This window comes from Callithrix jacchus, chromosome 12 (assembly GCF_049354715.1).
Source record: "Callithrix jacchus isolate 240 chromosome 12, calJac240_pri, whole genome shotgun sequence".
Lineage (NCBI taxonomy): Eukaryota > Metazoa > Chordata > Mammalia > Primates > Cebidae > Callithrix > Callithrix jacchus.
Genome location: NC_133513.1, coordinates 110,780,174 through 110,794,018, shown reverse-complemented (window position 1 = coordinate 110,794,018; position 13,845 = coordinate 110,780,174).

Sequence of the window (13,845 nt, the reverse complement as noted above, 5' to 3'; positions counted from 1 at the left end):
AATGGAGATAATAATAGTAACTACCTCTAGGGTTGTTGGGAGAATTTTGTGAATTAATACAAAGAAAACTCTTTTCATAATGCTGAGAATGTAGTAAGCACTCAATAAATGCCAAGTGTCTCATGCCCTTATGCTTCCCTAGGCTGAGGATTGCAGAGAGGTGGGAGAGGAGACAGGTAACCAAAACCTAATTCACTTAGAGTCTACTTACGGTACACTTCTGGCTCACTGATATTAGACTTCACAGCCACACCCCATTTTATTGTGCTCTGTTTTACTATGTTTCACAGATTTTGTGGTTTTTACAAGTTTCTTCAATAAGCAAGTCTGTTGGCATCACTTTTCCAACAGCATATGCTCACTTTAGGTCTCGGTGTCACATTTTCCTAATTTTTATAATATTTCAAACTTTGTCATTATTATTATGTCTGTTATGGTGATCTGTGATCAGTGACTTTTGATGTTGCTATTTTAATTGTTTTGGGGCACCACGAACCATACCCATATAACACAGCAAACTTAATCTATAAATGTCAAATGCGTTCTAATTGCTCCAGCAACCAGTCATGACCCCATCTTTCTCTCTCTCTCTTTGAACCTCACTGTTCTTTAAGACACAAAAATATTGAAATTAGGGCCAATTAATAACCCTACAATGGCCTCTAAGTGTTTAAGTAAAAGGAAGAGTCGCATGTTTCTTACTTAATGAAAAGCTAGAAATGATTAAGCTTGGCAAGGAAGGCATGTCGAAAACCAAGACAGGCTGAAAGCTAGGCCTCTTGTTCCAATCAGCCAAATTGTGAATGCAAAATAAAAGTCCTTGAAGGAAATTAGAAGTGCTACTCCAGTGAACACAAGAATGATAAGAAAGCGAAACAGCCTTCTTGCTGATATGGAGAAAGTTTTAGTGGTCTGGAAAGAAGATCAAACCAGCCAGAACATTCCCTTAAGCCAAAGCCTAATCTAGATCAAGGCCCAAACTCTCTACAATTTTATGAAAGCTGAGAGAGGGGAGGAAACTGCCCAAGAAAAGTTTGAAGCTAATAGACGTTGGATTGTGAGGTTTAAGGAAATAAGTGATCTCCATAATATAAAAGTGCAGGGTGAAGCCACAAGTGCTGATGTAGAAGCAGCAACAAGTTGTCCAGAAGATCTTGTTGAGATCACTGATGGAGGTGGCTACACTCAATAGCCATTTATTGGAAGAAGATGCCATCTAGGACTTTTATAGCTAGGGAGGAGAAGTCAATGCCTGGCTTCAAACCTCCAGAGGATAGGCTAATGCCTTGTTAGGGGCTAATGCAGCTGGTTACTCTCAGTTGAAACCAGTGCTCATTTACCATTTCAGAAATTCTATGACACTTAGGAATTATGCTAAATTGACTCTACCTATGCTCTATAAATGGAAAAACAAGGCCTAGATGACAGCACATCTGTTTTCAGGATGGCTTACTGAATATTTTAATGCCTCTGTTGAGACCTACCACCCAAAAAAATATTCTTTTCAAAATGTTACTACTCATTAGCAATGCACCTGGTCACTCAAGAGCTCTGATGGAGAGGTACAGGGAGATTAATGTTTTCATTAATACAATATCCATTCTGCAGCCCCTGGATCAAACAGTAATTTTGATATTCAAGTCTTGTTTTTTAGGAAATACATTTCATAAAGCTCTACCTACCATTGATAGTGATTCCTCTGATGGATCTGTGATTGGATCTACCTACCATTGATAGCGATTCCTCTGATGGATTCAAGTAAGTTGAAAACATTCTAGGAAGAATTCACCATTCTCGATGCCATTAAGAACATTTGTGATTCATGGGTGGAGGTCAAAATATCAACATTAACAAGAATTTGAAAAAAAGTGATTTCGACCTTCATGGATGACTCGGAGGATTTCAAGACTTTGGTGGAGGAAGTCACTGCAGATGTGGTGAAAACAGCAAAAGAAACAGAACTAGAAGTGGAGCCTGAAGATGTGACTGAATTGCTGTAATCTCATGAGAAAATTCAGTCAGATGAGGAGTTCCTTCTCAGGGATGAGCAAAGGAAGTGGTTTCTTCAGATGGAATCTCTCCTGGTGAAAATGCTGTGAACACTGTTGAAATGATAACAAAGGATTTAGAATATTTACAAGCTTGGTTGATAAAGCAGCAAAAGGGTTTGAAAGGATTGACTCCAATGTTGAAAGAAGTTCTACTTGTGAGTAAAATGCTATCAGACAGCACTGCATGACAAAAAAAAAAAATTAATGAAAGGGTCAACAAATGTAGAAAACTTTGTTGTCATTTTATTTTAAGAAATTGCCACAGCCACCCCAACCTTCCCCAGCCAACATCTTTATCGGTCAGTGGCCATCAACATTGAGAACATTGACGCAAGACCCTTCACCAGCAAAAAGATTACAGCTTGCTAAAGGCTCAGATGATCCTTAGCATTTATTAGCAAAGTAAAGTATTTTTAAATTAAGGTGTATGCACTGTTTTTCAGATATAATTCTATTGCACACTTAATAGATTGCAGTATAGCGTAAGCATAACTTTTATATGTGCTGGGAAACCAAAGGAAAATTTGCATGTTGCTTTACTACGGAGGTCTGGAACTGAACCCACAGTATCACTGAGGTATGCCTGCAGTGGGTTGGTCCTCTATCAGGCTTAATTTGGCACGTGTTTAAGGCAGCTCTAGTATTGATGATTTTTACCAGTGACCGAGCCTTGGAGAGTGGGCTCCCTCAACAGAGACTTCCTTTTGCAGCCACTCACAATGGAGATTTACTCTGCAGCTGAGGATAATTTCAATTCTGTTATGAAAATTGTATGAGCACCATGCAATAGAATTCCAAATGTTTTACTTTGTAGTAGAAAAAAAACTAGTACCAGAAAATAAACATGTTAGCTCTTTAGAGAAAACTTCAGAGGCAAAAGAATTCAGAGCATTTAAACTTTGGGCAAACAATAGTATCTCTGACTGAGATTCTCCAGTGTGCACCACCCTCTCTGTCTCAGACCCAGGAACATACCCCGGGGATATGCACCTGTCCATTCTGTCTGGTGAGAAACGTGCTCTGTAGCTGGCCATTAAAGACCCGGGCAATCAACGTGGCCACAGCCATCACAATACTCCTCCAAAAGCCCCCATTTCTCCTTCCACAAGAAAATGTTTCTAATGTCATCAAGCATTCTATCATAAAGGATAGATTAATTCCTGGGATGGGGACATAGGATTCCCTAGCAATTCAAGGATTACTAAAAACTTTGGGGCATCTCCCTAAAGGGGGACACAATCTCTTAACTGACATTGACATGTATTAGCGAAAAGGCCAAAGCAGGTGTCTTGCTTTGCCAATTCAGCACAAAAGAGAGGACAGCAGCATTATGATAAGGGGGCCATTCATGTTGCCGTAGGCTATAGTTGTGTGTTCACACTTCCATAATAAACCTATTTTCAGGGGCTTATAACTCAACCGTAAAAATCTACTCCATGCTCAAACTTGGCAGAACAAAATCTCAGATTCTGAGCTCAAAATCCTTCCCTCACTTTAAAATATTTTTTAAAGATGTGTTTTGGATGAGTTTAAATTTACAGAGTGCCAAAAATATTAGGGATTTGAACAGCTATTTTTCTTTATTTGATATCTAGAGACAACTAATCCATGCCTGTGTAAAAGGAGTCTTGGCTTTTTTTGATCAGTTTTGCCTGAAAGGTTGTCAAGTTGGAAAAGAAGTTAAACACCAACCTGAAATGAATTAGAGAGCATTAGACAATAATTAAACTGAAATTAGGACATCATTTATTCATCAAGTCATCACTAAGAAAAGAATCCAATCCTCATAGATACCTTTAAAATATTTAGATCTTAATCTTAAACACCTTTGCAAGTAGGAAGAGAATGATGGGATTGTTTCTGCTCAAAGGGGTTTGCCGATGACAGTGACTGAATTTTAAATGCTGCGGAGCTTTGTGGGCAAAGTGGAGAAAGAGAGCTACCCTCCAAAACCTGTCTTCCACTTGCGTTGACAAATGGAAATGACGACTGATGGCAGGAAAAATCTCCCATCTCCATAGGATGTCTTTGGCCATATCCCCAGGCTCATGTGGGACAAAATCAGCCGGTGGATAATATATTCCTCCAGCTTTGTTCCTGAACCTTGGTTTCCCCATCTGAACAAAGCAGCAGTTTGTAAAACTTGGACGGGGTTTGGAGAAAAGGGGTATGGGAGCCCTTGAGGGGGGACCCTGTCAGCACACCCAGGGACTGTCTGCCACAGCTGCAGCTGAAGTCAGAGGTGGCCCCAGGGGATGTGGTGAGCAGAGTGACCTACTCCTGGTTTGCCCAGGGCTTTCCCAGTGTTAGCATGGAAAACATCACATCCAGGAAACCCCTCAGTTGTGAGAAAACTGACGCTGTTGGCCAACCTAGTGAAGCAGAAACCAATGGTGTGTACTAAAGGGAATAAGCCTAGAGACATGTCCAGTGGGCACCTGTGAAACTGTTTTCTAACAAGTATGAGTCCACTTCTCTGCAGGGCTTGCTTTTGTGAGTCCGGGCCAGCACTGAATGGCTGGGACAATAAAGGTAATGCCACTCAGGCCTGGGGGTGGGTCCCTTTTTCTCTACCACCTTTCCCTCCTGCACCATTCAACCTCTAATCCAAGTAAATGCTGAGTAGATCCTAAAGACCATTGATTTGGAAGAAATCAAATTTCATCTTGTCTGTATCCATCAGCCCTGTCCCCATCTCTCCATGGGATTCAACCACTTCTCTTCTGGTGCCTCCCAACCCTAGGCCTCAGGAGGTCCACAGCTCACACTGAACCCTACCCAGGCTCCTCTGTCCTCTGAGCTGCACATTCACCTTTCAGCTCAGTCACCTCCTCCTTGAAGCCTTCTTGATTTGCCCTTCTCCAAAAGAACTAACCACCACTTTTGTTCCCCTGTCCTCTGTTAAGACTTCCATCAGAGCTTTCAGAGTCTTCTGAAACCTCTACCTCTACCAACACTTCCAAGGCAAGGATGAAATCTTACCTTTTCTCACCAGACCCTCCCTTTCTGGGCACTCAATACAAATGTGTCAGTCAATGAATGCATGAATCTCACTCAAAAGTGGTCTGTTCCCTCTTCAAAGTCGTCTGGGATAAGTGTGTATTAGTACAAATGCAGGCCAGGGTAGGTCAAGGATGCAGGTATAATTCTGGAGCTCAAATAGCTAAGAGAGAATGCCGATTGAGGTTTCCCTGCAAGCCTTCCCTCCTGGTCAGTTTTTCTGGGGGATTCTAGAAATTGTAAGCTCTTCCTTGTTAGGGGCTTTTGATTTTAATGGTGCCTCAGAGAGTGAAGGCTAGAGGGGGCCCTGCAGAGTTTTAAAGTTCCTCTTTTGTTTAAATGGAGAAACTGAGGTGCATGAATAAGAAGGGAGTTGCCTCCAACTTACAGCCAGCAAAGGTAGCAGGCCACTCTGTGTTTGTTTATAGCCCACTATCTATTCCTTCAAAATGTTGCTGAATCACATGGAAACCCAGGGTTGAAGAGGATTTTGAGTCATCCAGGCCTCTCTACTCAAAGTGTGGTTCCTAGGTCAACAGCAGCAGCCTCACTCTGGAGCTGCTTAGAAATGCAGAACCTCAGGCTCCATCCCAGACTCACCGAACAAGAATCTGCCTTTTTTTTCTTTTTGAGACAGAGTCCCAAGCTGGAGTGCAGTGGTGCAATTATGGCTCACTGCAATCTCAACCTCTCAGGGCTCAGGTGATCCTCCCACCTCAGCCTCCCAAGTAGCTGGGACTATAGGCACACCCCACTGCATCCAACTAGTTTTTGCATTTTTTATAGAGACAGCATTATGCCATGTGGTCGAGGCTGGGCTCAAGCAATTCTCCTGCTTCAGCTTCCCAAAGTGCTGAGATTACAGGTATAAGCCACAGTGCCCAGCCTGGAATCCACATTTTAACAGCATGCCGTGGTGCTGTGTGTGCATCTTAAAGTCTGAGAAGCGCTGAGCAAGTCCACTGGGGCTCTCAAACATTTACCTAGCCCACAGGTGTCTCTAGTCACCTGGAAATCTTTAAAAATACAGAGGCCTGAGCCTCACCCTACACAGGTACCGCCAGGAAATAGGAATTGTTTTAAAGCTCCACCAGAAGACTCTAATCTGCCCTTTTTTTTCTTTTTGAGACTTTTTCTTTTTTTTTTTTTTCTAGTTTGAGAACTACTGATCTGGTCACGTCCATAGTAGTCCACCAGCCTAGTCCATCTTTGGACAGTTAGAGGTTCTTCCTCCAATAGTAGAAAGATCTTTCTCAGTGGTTATCTAACTGTCCAGAGCTCTCTGGCCGACTTCCTGGTCATTTGGTCCATGTCACTGCAGACTCAGTATCTGATGACAAGAGTGCACACCTGAAACAGGTGTACACGAGTATAGTTTATCTTATATGATGTGCCTTAAATGCATCATAATGTATTTAGAGTGGATGATCTCTCTGGCTGGAGTTACTATTTTCTCTTAGAAAACAGTGATCTCTGGGCCATTCCTAGACATCTGGAATAGCCCTGTCCTAAGGGAACTAACATGAATAATGGTGGGGGAGACATTTTATCTATGGTTTTAAATTTAGTGCTATTGATGGTTTCTTTTGCTTTGAAAAATACTACGTAAAAGAGATGAATTTCCTAAGAGAATCTTGAAATATTTTTGTGTAGAACCTTAATTCTTCTCATTATGTCATTTTGCTTTCCTGGCATTATATCATCTATATGACTAGAGCTTTCTGACTTACCTTGAAACTAACTCAAAAGGTCATATGCTGAAAAATATACAGTGAGATTCAGTTAGAAGTGAAGATGGGTAAAAATAGGGCGCTCTCTCTCTCTCTCTCTCTCTCTCTCTCTCTCTCTCTCTCTCTCTCTCTCTCCCTGCAGTTATTTTTTTCATTTAGTGCTTTGATGGCTGTCTTTCCATCCTATCTGTCACTTCAGTTGCTGAATTGTATGGACTTCTAGTTGTGGGAATGTAGACAAAGAAGGCGGTCCCTTCTGGTGAGCTGACAAAGTCCCCTCAGATGATTAACAGATGAGAGCTAGAAAGTGTAGCATTTCAAAGCTGCCAAAACGTTGTGGAATATTTTACATTTCAGTGGATTCATCTGTTTAACAGCCATTGCTGGCCTGGTGTGCTCCCCTTCAAGACATATGCTTTTGGTTTGGGTCTTTATTGGTTTTGTCCTTTATTTCCACTCTTTCCTTTACACAGGCAGATAGGAAAGCATATTCATAAAGTGGTATATGGCGTGAATTGCAACAAATGTGCCCTTTCTTCTGAGGAAGAGACAGGTCTAAAACCGGTTTGGGTCGATTGATCCTCATGCTGCTGGTGCTGCTTTTGATAGGCGTGGAGGAGGTGGCAGTGGGGGGAGACTTGTGATTAAAGACCATCTTCCATTATGCTCCTTGAGTCTAAAAGAGGTTCCAGAAAGTTTAAACCATGGTAATACACATGTGACGGCCATAAAGACCAAATTGATAGATTTTTAAAAATTCAATCATAGATTCAAGGGAAAGCGTCCCCACTTTTGCATCCCCAAGTCATAGGCTTGTGGAAACTGAAGTCTTTAAACATATTCATTTGTGCCAAGGCACACATTTGTTTCAATGGCTTCCATAGAAAAGTCCAGGCTCATTCTGCATGTGTACCTGACTTTCACAGATGCAGCTGGCACAAGGAACATGTAGAATTTCTACCAAGGGAAAAAGATAATACAGAGAGGCCAGGTGTGGTGGCTCAGGCTTGTAACCCCAGCATTTTGGGAGGCTGAGGTGGGTATATTACCAGGTCAAGAGATAGAGACCATTCTGGCCAACATGGTGAAACCCCCTCCCCCACCAAAAATACAAAAATTAGCTGAGTATGGTGATGGGCACTTGTAATCGCCGCTTCTTGGGAGGCTGAGGCAGGAGAATTGCTTGAAACTAGGAGGTGGAGGTTGCAGTGAGTCAAGATCACTCCACTGCACTCCAGCCTGGATGACACAGTGAGACTCCATCTCAAAAAAAAAAAAAGGTGATACAGAGAACTTGGCAAGTGAGATCCCTGTTTATAGTAGGAGGATTTAAATAAAATAAATGTCCTAAATATCAGAATGTGCATCAGTGTATGTGAGAGAGAGGGAAAGAGAAGGAGGAAGGAGATTTTTGCTAGACAGTTCACCAATGTGGACTCCCAGACCTTCTCATGAGCAGCAATGACAATTATTCTTTTTTTTTTTTTGAAACGGAGTTTCATTCTTGTTACCCAGTCTGGAGTGCAATGGCGCGATCTCGGCTCACCGCAACCTCCACCTCCTGGGTTCAGGCAATTCTCCTGCCTCAGCCTCCTGAGTAGCTGGGATTACAGGCACGCGCCACCATGCCCAGCTAATTTTTTGTATTTTTAGTAGAGACGGGGTTTCACCATGTTGACCAGGATGGTCTCGATCTCTTGACCTCGTGATCCACCCGCCTTGGCCTCCCAAAGTGCTGGGATTACAGGCTTGAGCCACCGCGCCCGGCCTGACAATTATTCTTAATTTACATCCTATATTGACCAACTCTTTTGGCAGCAACAAGAAGTTCATGGCCCAAAGCCAGTGATGACCTCCCCAGCCCTGCCCCATGCGCACTATGTCTGTATAAAGTAGAATATTATGCCTTGCTGCTCATAAGATGACGCATCAACTATCCTTTTTCCCATTTTCCATAACCACATCTACCTGGCCGGCTAGGTTGTGTGGGTGGCTCCTAATTGTAAAGGCAGAATACTAGATGGCGAGGGAGGGGCACAAAGAGAGGGGAGGGTAGCTCACATTTACATGAAGATATGAGGGCTCCTCTAAGAGAAAGTGCAGTGCTTCATCCCTTCTGTTTATGGTGCCAGGTATTTCAACAGCTGCTCCTCCATCTTTACATCACCCCTAAACAGGGAAGATTATATTGAGTTATCATATACAAACAGAAGTGCACTAACAATAAATGTTTAGCTTGATGACTTTTCAGATTGTGACACAAAACATGTTCAACCCCTGAAAGTTTCCTCTATGCCTCTTCGTCATCAACATTCCCACCCAGAAGCAAAACACTATTGTGTCATCTGTCACTGCAAATTGACTTCAAAATGACAGAAAGTTAAATATTCTAGAGAGAGGCAACCAAAAGAAATACATTCATTAATAATGATGATGGTAATAGAAACCATTTATTGATCATTTACCACGTGCAAACAGTAAGCCAAATGCTTTATTTTAGCATCATATTTTATCCTCCTATCAACAGTAAGAGGAATACATTATCCTCATTTTAATAGGTGAGGACATTTCGTCCCAGAAAAGTTATGTAATTTACCCAAGGTCACACAGCTAGTAGGAGGTAGAGCCAAGATTTGAACACAGATTTGTTTCTGCAAGTCTTGAGCCCTGAACCACTGTGCTGTATCATCAAGAAGTTCACATTGGTTGGAGTTCAGATGCATTTAGGAAAATATTCTATCAAGCCACAGGCTTGGAATTTCATATGGCCTAACCTCATTCCTTAACAAATGACAAATCTCATCAAGCTACATAACTAGCCTCAAGTAACTAAAATGCTTGATTAACTTGGATTATTGCTAATTGTTCATTCATTTAGTCATTCAACAAATATCTATTTGTTCCCTCTGGCCCCCACCCCCCGACATCAGAGCCTGTGAGAAGCACTAGAATACAGTGGTAAACAAAACAATTTATAATCTAGTATAGCCACTTTTAATAGTCTGGTCAATATTTTCAAAGATTTCTCACAAGTTCTTCAACAAAAATATCCCATATGGTAAGCCTTCTGGTTACTGGGGGTTTTGTTAAATAGTATAAACAGTAACTCAATGTTTTTTCAAATAGTGCTTGAGTTCTTGATGCCAAACAATGGGGTGCTGTTTGGCATATAATTTGCATATTGTTCCTATAATATCCAAGTTAACTGACCTTGGCTTTCCTCACCCTACCACCTGCCTTGTACCCTTTGCTCTTTCTCCTTCTCCTTCTCCTTCTCCTCCTCCTTCTTCTTCTTCTTCCTTTTAATTATACTTAAGTTTTGGGATACATGTGCAGAACATGCAGGTTTGTCACATAGGTATACACGTGCCATGGTGGTTTGCTGCACCCATCAACTCATCATCTACATTAGATATTTCTCCTAATGCTACCCCTCCCCTAACCCCCCACCCCTGACAGGCCCAGGTGTGTGATATTTCTGTACCTGTGTCCATGTGTTCTTATTGTTCAACTCCCACTTATGGAGTGAGAACATATAGTTTTTAGTGTTCTCTTCCTGTGTTAGTTTGCTGAGAATGATGGTTTCCAACTTCATCCATGTTCCTGCAAAGGACATGAACTCATCCTTTTCATGGCTTCATAGTATTCCATGCTGTATACGTGCCACATTTTCTTTATTCAGCCTATCATTGATGGGCATTTTGGTTGGTTCCAAGTCTTTGCTATTGTGAATAGTGCTGTAATAAACATACATGTGCATGTGTCTTTAGAGTAGAATGATTTATAATCCTTCAGATATATACCCAGTAATGGGATTACTGGGCCAAATGGTATTTCTGGTTCTAGATCCTTGAGGAATCGCCACACTGTCTTCCACAATGGTTAAACTAATTGACACTCCCACTGACAGTGTAAAATCATTCCTATTTCTCCATACCCTCTTCAGCATCAGTTGTTTCCTGACATTTTAATGATCGCCATCTTAACTGGTGTGAGATGGTATCTGATTGTGGTTTGGATTTGTATTTCTCTAATGACCAGTGATGATGAGATTTTTTTCATGTTTGTTGGCTGCATAAATGTCTTCTTTTGAGAAGTGTCTGTTCATGTGTTTTGCCCACCTTTTGATGGGGCTGTTTGTTGTTTATTGCACTCTTTCTATTCTTAGTGTTCTCATTCAGCTTGGAAAAAAAATATATTACAAATTGGGTTTTTTTCAGGGGCATTCAAGTAAGACTACAGTAATTTGCTAGCTGATAGAGTTCCTTTTTCAATAGTCTTTATTTTTTAAAACAGTTTTAGGTTCACAGAAAAATTAGCGGGAAGTACAGAGTTCTTAAATATCCCCAGACCCACACAGGTATAGCTTCTGTGATGGAGTTTTTTATTTGTAAAGATGTTTGAATGTGAAAAAATTATGAAAGGAAGAATTGGAAACTGACTTGTTTGAATCAAGATCACAATAATTAAAAACCATAGAAAAAAATTGACTATTATGATTTACATAACACCAGAAAAAAGAACAAATCTTATAAAATTGTATTAAAAGAGAAAACTATAGATCCAGTTCCCTTGGGGATACAGATGCAACTGAATACAGCAGTGTGTTTTAAAACTAATACATCATAACTAAATAGTGTTCATTCTAGGAATGAAAAGATTAACATTAGGAAATCTATCAACATAACCCATTTCATCAAAAAATCAAATAACCATGATTATATTAGCATTTGAAAAAATTTAACAGCCATTCTGAACAAAAAATATTAGAAGAATAATAGAAGGAAATTATTTAAATATGCAAAATGTCATTTATTCCAGACTTGTAGCAACAATTATTATATCAAATGGCAAAATTCTGAAGTCATTTACATGAAAAAAGACAGGATATTTATAATCTTCAGTATTATTAGAAATGGTTCTAGAAGGTAGCTCTTTTGATAAGACAAGAAAATAAAATAGTTGTTATGGTTGATAAAGAGAGAGATAAAGCTGCCTTTACATACAGTTGAGTGAGTGTACACATATACATATATATATCACCGTTCTACTAAAATCTTTGTAAATTAATAGGAGAAATTGGTGATGTGACCGGATGTAAGATACATTAGCAAAATCAATTAATTTTAAATTAATGGGAAAAGTTTTTAGGAGAAATAGGGAGTGCCTTGTCTTGAAGTGTCTTGACCAAGGTATTTATTAACTACAAAGGGAAAGGTAGTAATTTTGCAGTAGAGGTAAACTCAGTAGAAATCACTTCAACCAAATGATCAAAGTAGAAAGTCACTAGTGATAAGACATCGTGAACCCTTCACATGAGGCACTGGGAATGGTAATATCATTTTTCTCATGTTTCTGCCAGGAATGCATAACCTCAGTCCAATCATGAGAAAATATCAAACTGAAATTGAGGGATATTCATATAATTTTCTAGTGACAACATCACCAAAGACAAAGGAAGAGTAAAGAACCATCACATGCTACAAGAAATTAAGAAGAAATAACAACTAAATGCAAGGTGGGGTACGGGATATGAGTGGGAAAAACTGGTGAAATTTGACTAAGGTCTTTAGTGAATACTACTGAACTCCTATGAAGTTCCTTGTTCTAAAGATTATTTTATAGTTATTTAAAGATTGTTAGCATTTAGGGGAAGGTGAGTGAAAGATATACAGAATGTACTTTTGCAAATTTTCTCAAAGTCTAAAATTTGGTCAAAATTTTAAAAGTTAGAAAAAAACAATCACTTTCTAGATATTGGCACTTAATTTAGTTTTCCTCAAAGCAATCTAGAGACAAGAATGAGAGCAAGGAATGTATTTAGCAGGTGTCTTATCTCCAACTGCCATGACAAAATAACACAGACTGGGTGACTTAAACAGCAGGAACTAATTCTCACAGTTCTGTCGACCAGGAAGTTCAATGTCAAGGTGATGTCCAATTCAGTTCCTGGCTTGCAGATGGCTGCTTTTTCGCTATGTCTTCACTAATCCTATCATATCAGGACACCATCCTTATGACTAAATTTAACCTTAATAATCTCTATAAAGACCCTATCTGCAAATACAGTCACATTGGGCATTGGGGGTTCAAAATGTGAGTCTGAGGGGAGAGAAGAGATATAAACTTGCAGTCCTTTTCAGAGAGTGGAAGAACAGCAGTAAGGAAGTGGGGAAGGGAAGAGAGCCTGTAATGTGTGCATTATCAGGAGAGCTACATTGTGAGTGCACCAACAGCCTCTGCACTCACACCCACATGGGCTTCACTTTCAGCTTACTCAGTCCTGTTTCTACTCATTCAAGGTGTGCTGGTCATAATTTTTCTTTTTCTTTTTCTTTTTGTTCTTGTTGCCCAGCCTACAATGCAATGACATGATCTCAGCTCACTGCAACCTCCACCTCCCAGGTTGATGTGATTCTCTTGCCTCAGCCTCCTGTTAGCTGGGATTATAGGCATGTGCCACCAAACCTGGCTGATTTTTGTATTTTTAGTAGGCATGGGGTTTCACCACGTTGGCTAGGCTCTTCTTGAACTCCTGACCTCAGGTGATCCACCCACCTTGGCCTCCCAAAGCGCTGGGAGTAGGCATGTCATAATTTTTATTAAAAAAAAAAAAAGTTCTACAACAGAATGTTTATTGGGCCCACCTACAATCTCCTATGTCTAGAGGTTACAACTGATACTTACCATCCCATTCTTGTACCATCCATTCTAGATTCTCCTCACCCCTGATGAGCATTTTTGCTGGTCTAATTGCTTGCACAGTGGAGCAACCAAGACCTTCATCCCTGTGGGTTCTGAGCCCCTGGTTACCTTGCCCTTGCCGAGCTATTACTGTATTATTGCCCATTTGTGGTTCCAACAGGATATCAAAACACCAGGAACCAGTGAATTCCCTGAGTCCCAGATATAGTCCTTACTATCCCAAATTACAAGGCAGAAACTTTTTCCAAGATAACTAGGGTCAGTTAGTTCTGCTAGCACAGTGAGTCTCTTATTTATCTACTAGCTACTGGCATGAGGAATCCATTATGACCAAGTTGTAGCTGTAACTTTAGGTTTAG